Genomic DNA, 7,500 nt, shown 5'->3' with positions numbered 1-7,500 from the left:
AAATTCCCCTTTAAACACGGACAAGACACAAGACAAATGTTGTATGCATGTTGCAACAGTGTGAGTGAGGCCTAAAATGAACAACATTTAGCGAACAGGTTCAGTCTGATGCCAAACTTCCTCAAATAGCATTGTGGGCCAACAGTCCAATCGTGGTGGTGTTGCAGCAACTGTCTAAAATTTTAAACCTTGAAAGTTCATATCAGTACAGTATGTCTACAGTACACTATCCTATTTGCAGCTATCACCCAATTGGTGGTGCATGGTGATGGGGTGTGTGTGTGTTTGGGGGGTATTAGCAGCATTTCCCAGTCTTATTTGTCATTGACGATGCAGTTGTTGGTGTAGCGAGCAGTAGGAAGGGGACTTTAATGGTTTTAATGCAGTGATTCTCAGCCTATGGGGTCAGGTCAGGTGGCCAGCTAGTATCACTATGCCACCATAGTTATAAATGTCATCTGGTGATCTGGGTCTGGTTGAACCAAAGTTACTCTATATGGTAAAACAAATGTCAACAATGTCGTCGTTTTATGGATTAATTTAGTTTTAATGAGTGGCCCTGCAGACCCCCTGCACCAAATGACTTAAAAAAAAAAACACTTAGGACAACATAAGGACAAGTAAAACCAGAAACAATGACATAGCGGGAAAAAATAGATGCGATAAAGAAAAAGAACTACTTCATATTCACAAAAACTAGTACCACAACTCCCACCACGGGACACAGGCAATCAATTAATAGTTTTGCACCTACTATATTAATGGCAAGTATTTCCTACAGCTTTTTTTGAGTGGTGCAACCACTCCAAGGAACAGCAATGTGACTATGGGACTATGTGACTGTGACTATGTGACTATGGGACTATGTGACTATGTGACTATGGGACTATGTGACTATGTGACTATGTGACTATGTGACTGTGACTATGTGACTATGTGACTATGTGACTATGTGACTATGGGACTATGTGACTATGTGACTATGTGACTATGTGACTGTGACTATGTGACTATGGGACTATGTGACTATGTGACTATGTGACTGTGACTATGTGACTATGTGACTATGTGACTATGTGACTATGGGACTATGGGACTATGTGACTATGTGACTATGTGACTGTGACTATGGGACTATGTGACTATGGGACTATGTGACTATGTGACTATGTGACTATGTGACTGTGACTATGTGACTATGTGACTGTGACTATGTGACTATGTGACTATGTGACTATGTGACTATGTGACTGTGACTATGGGACTATGTGACTATGGGACTATATGACTATGTGACTATGTGACTGTGACTATGGGACTATGTGACTATGTGACTATGGGACTATGTCACTATGGGACTATGTCACTATGGGAGTATGTGACTATGTGACTATGTGACTATGTGACTATGTGACTATGTGACTATGGGACTATGTCACTATGGGACTATGTGACTATGGGACTATGTGACTATGTGACTATGTGACTGTGACTATGTGACTATGTGACTATGGGACTATGTGACTATGGGACTATGTCACTATGGGAGTATGTGACTATGTGACTATGTGACTATGTGACTATGTGACTATGGGACTATGTCACTATGGGACTATGTCACTATGGGAGTATGTGACTATGGGACTTTGTGACTATGTGACTATGTGACTATGTGACTGTGACTATGGGACTATGGGACTATGTGACTATGTGACTATGTGACTGTGACTATGGGACTATGTGACTATGTGACTATGGGACTATGTGACTATGGGACTATGTCACTATGGGACTATGTCACTATGGGAGTATGTGACTATGTGACTATGTGACTATGTTTAGAGTGCCAGTAGGGGAAAAAGTGGCGCTGTTGTGCCAGAAACAGAGAGAGAGAGATAGTGTTAGAACCAATAGGAACTGAAATTGGAACAATACAGAGAAGAAATTGGAACGATACAAATTGGAACCAACCAAATACCTGCAGAGGAAGAGCGTTGGAGATGGATAGGCCATACTCTCCGTAAACCAGCCTCAAACACCACAAGGCAGTCCCTCAAGTGGAACCCCCAAGGGAAAAGAAAGAGAGGTCGGCCACGGAATACCTGGCGCAGAGACTTGGAGGCAGATGCAAAAACGATGGGCCACACTTGGGATCAGCTGGAAGTGTTGGCTCGGGATCGAGATGCTTTTTGGAGAACTCTTGTCGACGAACTAAACGCCAGAAGGGGTAATAGGCGTAAGTAAGTAAGTAACAACAGGGCCAAATTAGCCATTGGGCCAGTGGGGCCGTGGCCCAGGGGCCCTTGGCTCTCAGGGGCCCTTCAAGGAAACTGGATCGCGCAGAACTGGGTTTGAGGCCCTGAAATTGGCCATTGATTTAGTTAAATTTAGGTCAAAAACATGATAAAAACATGAAAAAACAGAAAAATGTTGTGTGCTCGCACGCTATGGTGGCCCCAAAAACATTACCGGCCCAGGGGCCCTCGTGGGGGTTAATCTGTCCCTGAGTAACAAATTGGAACGATACAGAGAACCAATAGGAACTGAAATTGGAACAATACAGAGAAGAAATTGGAACGATACAAATTGGAATGATACAGAGAACCAATAGGAACTGAAATTGGAACGATACAAATTGGGACGATACAGAGAACCAATAGAGGGGAGTTGCACCACTCAGTTCACACAGGTGTGATTTTTTATTTTAAAATTAGTTTTTTGTGCCTTTATATAGTTACAGTGAAGACAGGCAGGAAAAAGAGAGAGAGAGAAGGGGAGCAACAGCCAGCGCCAGCGGAGAGACATGCAGCAAAGGTCGTCATGAACGGGGCTCGAACACGCGACGCACTGTAAGGCCAGAGCCTACATGAGGCATTGTGCCTGGACCGCTAGGCCAGCGGGCGCCCTTTCCTACAGCTTTAAGTCCAAAAATCAGAACAGTTACCCATAAAAACTAAGATAATCGCCGAAAAATAAAAAATAATTCAATGACAGATGTAGTCACTGCAACCACAAATGTCCCAAGAAACTAGCTGGCCTATAGCCACAGAGTCTGCTGCGCTCTGAGAGAAAAGCACGGCTGAATTCTTTGTTTTGATTAGCCGTGCCATTATCGTGGTTTAAGCACGGCTAGAAAGGTGTTTCAACCAATCAGATTGCTTCCTCGAAACGACCTGTTGTATAATAAATGCTACTCGAGTAAAAAAGAAAAAAAAAAGTACTCAGTATTTTACAGCCTTCCTAGAAATGTACTCAAGTAAAAGAGTAAAATATTTGTCATGGAAATGAATACTCAAGTAAGAGTAAAAGCATAAAACAAACCTCTAATACTCCAATACTTCCAAAGTCCCAGACGATATCTATAGTCTCACATCACAGTATGGATCATGTAATATGGATATATTGCTCAGCCCTACATTATAGTCTACTTTACCAACCATCATTTGGGATGTCCTATTGATTGCATTCAAGAATGCCAGCTGAAACTAACGTATGTAATTGGGAAGAAACCTGCTGTATTCTATAAGATATCGGAGAGGTTCTTGGACTTCATTAAAGTGCCATGATTTTTTTCCACCCTAAAACATGATCATCAGGTATTATTATAATATAAGGAGGAAGAACTTTTTCCAAAAAGTGTACAGTATTTGTTAGAATCATGCTTTTATGTGGACACGCCCACCAGTTCATTAAGTATGCCTGGTTTGCCTGGTGGGTGGTGACGGGTGGTGATCCACCTGAACTGAAGCCGCACCCACAGCTGTAGTTGTATGATAAAGGGGGAGGGGTTAGGGGAGGGGCTGATAATGTGATGTCACTATATTACTGTACAAAGTTAATACACCATTGCACATAACACATTGCACATTGAAGAGGCTTTGGGTGTATAGTGGTTCATTTGAGCTGTGTCAGCTGTAGGGTGGGGGTGTAAGGAACTGTGATGGGGACATTGTGCATTTGTTTGTTTAACTGTATGTAATGTGTGTTTTGGGGTTTTTTGGCTTTGTATTTATGGACAAATGTGATGTTTCTTTGAAGATTTTGTTTTAGTGTTTGTGCTGTCATGTGGGGAAAAAATATATGTGAATAATTGCTTTGAAAATACAATGTTGTAAAGAAAAATCAATAAACATATGTTTGTAAAAAAAGCCAGCTGGTCCAGATGAAAGAATGAAAGTAGCTACGGGTCACAACGCTGTGTGCGTATAATATGGATGGATCCCTGAGAGCAGCGGGTTGCCAGGTTGGCTCAGACCGAAGCCTTGTCTTCACCTGTTGGGTCAGCGCTGTGATCCCAGAGCGGGTCAGAACTCAACCTGGTTCCTGTTAACTGGGAACCACTGGAGGGCTGGACAGGGGGGAAGAACATTGGCGTAGCACACCGCTGGCCGAGAGGAGAGGAAAGAGGCCCTTTCTCTAACTCCCCTGGAGGGGTGTGAGGCTGAGCCAAGGTCACGCACGCACGCACGCACGCACGCACGCACGCACGCACGCACGCACGCACGCACGCACGCACGCACGCACGCACGCACACTCAAATGTTTATGAGCTCATATGCACTCAGAAGTCGGCATGACAATGCGCACGTGGACACACACAAATGCAGAAATGTTTATGAGCTCATAATATGCACTCAGATGTAGGCGTGTGAACACGTTCACACACACACACGCATACAGTACATGCATGCACCAGGATCCTTCTGAGATTACACTGGACACGCACACACGCACGCATGCATAGACACACACACGCACTAAAATGCATACATTTCGTGTGTGTGTGTGTGTGTGCGTGTGTGCGTGCGTGGCGTGCATGCGTGGCGTGGTGTGGCGTGCATGCGTGGCGTGCGTGCGTGCGTGCGTGCGTGCATGCGTGTGTGTGTGTATAGCTGTGCGCACGCCAGTGTAATCTCAGCAGGATCCTGGTAACAGCAGTGCTGGAGAGAGAGAGAGAGAGAGAGAGAGAGAGAGGTTGATCATGTGAAAAACGAAAGACAACAGTAATTGGACGAGAGCCAACATCTGGTCCAACAGACACACAACAGCTGTCTGCCGTCCTCTGGTAGGACTCATATATTTAACCTCCGTTTATCCAGGGAATCACAGTACGACCACTGTCTTGTCTTCTACTGTTGGCCACTATGTCTTCTACTGTTGGCCACTGGGAGCTGCCCAGTGCATCCACTGTCTTCTACTGTCGGCCACTATGTCTTCTACTGTTGGCCACTGGGAGCTGCCCAGTACGACCACTGTCTTGTCTTCTACTGTCGGCCACTGGGAGCTGCCCAGTAGGACCACTGTCTTGTCTTCTACTGTTGGCCACTAGCTGCCCAGTACGACCACTGTCTTGTCTTCTACTGTCAGCCACTGGGAGCTGCCCAGTACGACCACTGTCTTCTACTGTCGGCCACTGAGAGCTGCCCAGTAGGACCACTGTCTTGTCTTCTACTGTCGGCCACTGAGAGCTGCCCAGTACGACCACTGTCTTCTACTGTCGGCCACTGAGAGCTGCCCAGTACGACCACTGTCTTGTCTTCTACTGTCGGCCACTGAGAGCTGCCCAGTACATCCACTGTCTTCTACTGTCGGCCACTGGGAGCTGCACAGTGCATCCACTGTCTTCTACTGTTGGCCACTGGGAGCTGCCCAGTAGGACCACTGTCTTCTACTGTTGGCCACTGGGAGCTGCCCAGTACGACCACTGTCTTCTACTGTTGGCCACTGGGAGCTGCCCAGTAGGACCACTGTCTTCTACTGTTGGCCACTGGGAGCTGCCCAGTAGGACCACTGTCTTCTACTGTTGGCCACTGGGAGCTGCCCAGTAGGACCACTGTCTTCTACTGTTGGCCACTGGGAGCTGCCCAGTAGGACCACTGTCTTCTACTGTTGGCCACTGGGAGCTGCCCAGTACGACCACTGTCTTGTCTTCTACTGTCGGCCACTGGGAGTTGCCCAGTACGACCACTGTCTTGTCTTCTACTGTCGGCCACTGGGAGCTGCCCAGTACGACCACTGTCTTGTCTTCTACTGTTGGCCACTGAGAGCTGCCCAGTGAATCCACTGTCTTCTACTGTTGGCCACTGGGAGCTGCCCAGTAGGACCACTGTCTTCTACTGTCGGCCACTGGGAGCTGCCCAGTAGGACCACTGTCTTCTACCGTCGGCCACTGGGAGCTGCCCAGTACGACCACTGTCTTCTACTGTCGGCCACTGGGAGCTGCCCAGTAGGACCACTGTCTTCTACTGTCGGCCACTGGGAGCTGCCCAGTAGGACCACTGTCTTCTACTGTCGGCCACTGGGAGCTGCCCAGTAGGACCACTGTCTTCTACCGTCGGCCACTGGGAGCTGCCCAGTACGACCACTGTCTTCTACTGTCGGCCACTGGGAGCTGCCCAGTAGGACCACTGTCTTCTACTGTCGGCCACTGGGAGCTGCCCAGTGCATCCACTGTCTTGTCTTCTACTGTTGGCCACTGGGAGCTGCCCAGTGCATCCACTGTCTTCTACTGTTGGCCACTGAGAGCTGCCCAGTAGGACCACTGTCTTCTACTGTTGGCCACTGGGAGCTGCCCAGTAGGACCACTGTCTTCTACTGTCGGCCACTGGGAGCTGCCCAGTGCATCCACTGTCTTCTACTGTCGGCCACTGGGAGCTGCCCAGTGCATCCACTGTCTTCTACTGTTGGCCACTGGGAGCTGCCCAGTAGGACCACTGTCTTCTACTGTTGGCCACTGGGAGCTGCCCAGTAGGACCACTGTCTTCTACTGTCGGCCACTGGGAGCTGCCCAGTGCATCCACTGTCTTGTCTTCTACTGTTGTCCACTGGGAGCTGCCCAGTACATCCACTGTCTTCTACTGTTGGCCACTGGGAGCTGCCCAGTGCATCCACTGTCTTCTACTGTTGGCCACTGGGAGCTGCCCAGTGCATCCACTGTCTTCTACTGTTGGCCACTGGGAGCTGCCCAGTGCATCCACTGTCTTCTACTGTTGGCCACTGGGAGCTGCCCAGTAGGACCACTGTCTTCTACTGTTGGCCTTACCCCAGGGGTATAGTGGCTGGATGGTAATCGCAAGGTTGTGTGTGAATGGGTGAATGTAATGCACAATCTATGTAAAGGTGTGTGAATGTGTGAGTGAATGTGTGAATGTAATGCACAATCTATGTAAAGCGCCTTGGATAAAGGCGCTATATAAATGCACCATTTACTATTTATTTGCTCAGCCAATCAAATCATCGCTATGGGGTGATCAGCCAATCACAAGCCAATGTTTGCATTCACAACACACATATAGATATTAAAAAATATAGATGCCTCATTGGCCGCTGCAGTTCATTGGAGCGACCTCATTGGTTCATTGGAGCGACGTGTCTCCAGTGAAGGCAGGAAGTCAAGCAGGAAGTGCCACAGGGAAGTGCTGAAGGCACGCTGCGTCGCTGCCCAAGTGAAGTCACTCGTGCGATTGATTGATTGAAATATGTATTAACAGTTTGCAGAATT

Source organism: Electrona antarctica (genome assembly GCF_951216825.1).
Source record: "Electrona antarctica genome assembly, chromosome: 3".
Taxonomy (NCBI): domain Eukaryota; kingdom Metazoa; phylum Chordata; class Actinopteri; order Myctophiformes; family Myctophidae; genus Electrona; species Electrona antarctica.
The sequence above is the reverse complement of the archived record's forward strand: the minus strand, read 5'-3'. Positions refer to the sequence as shown.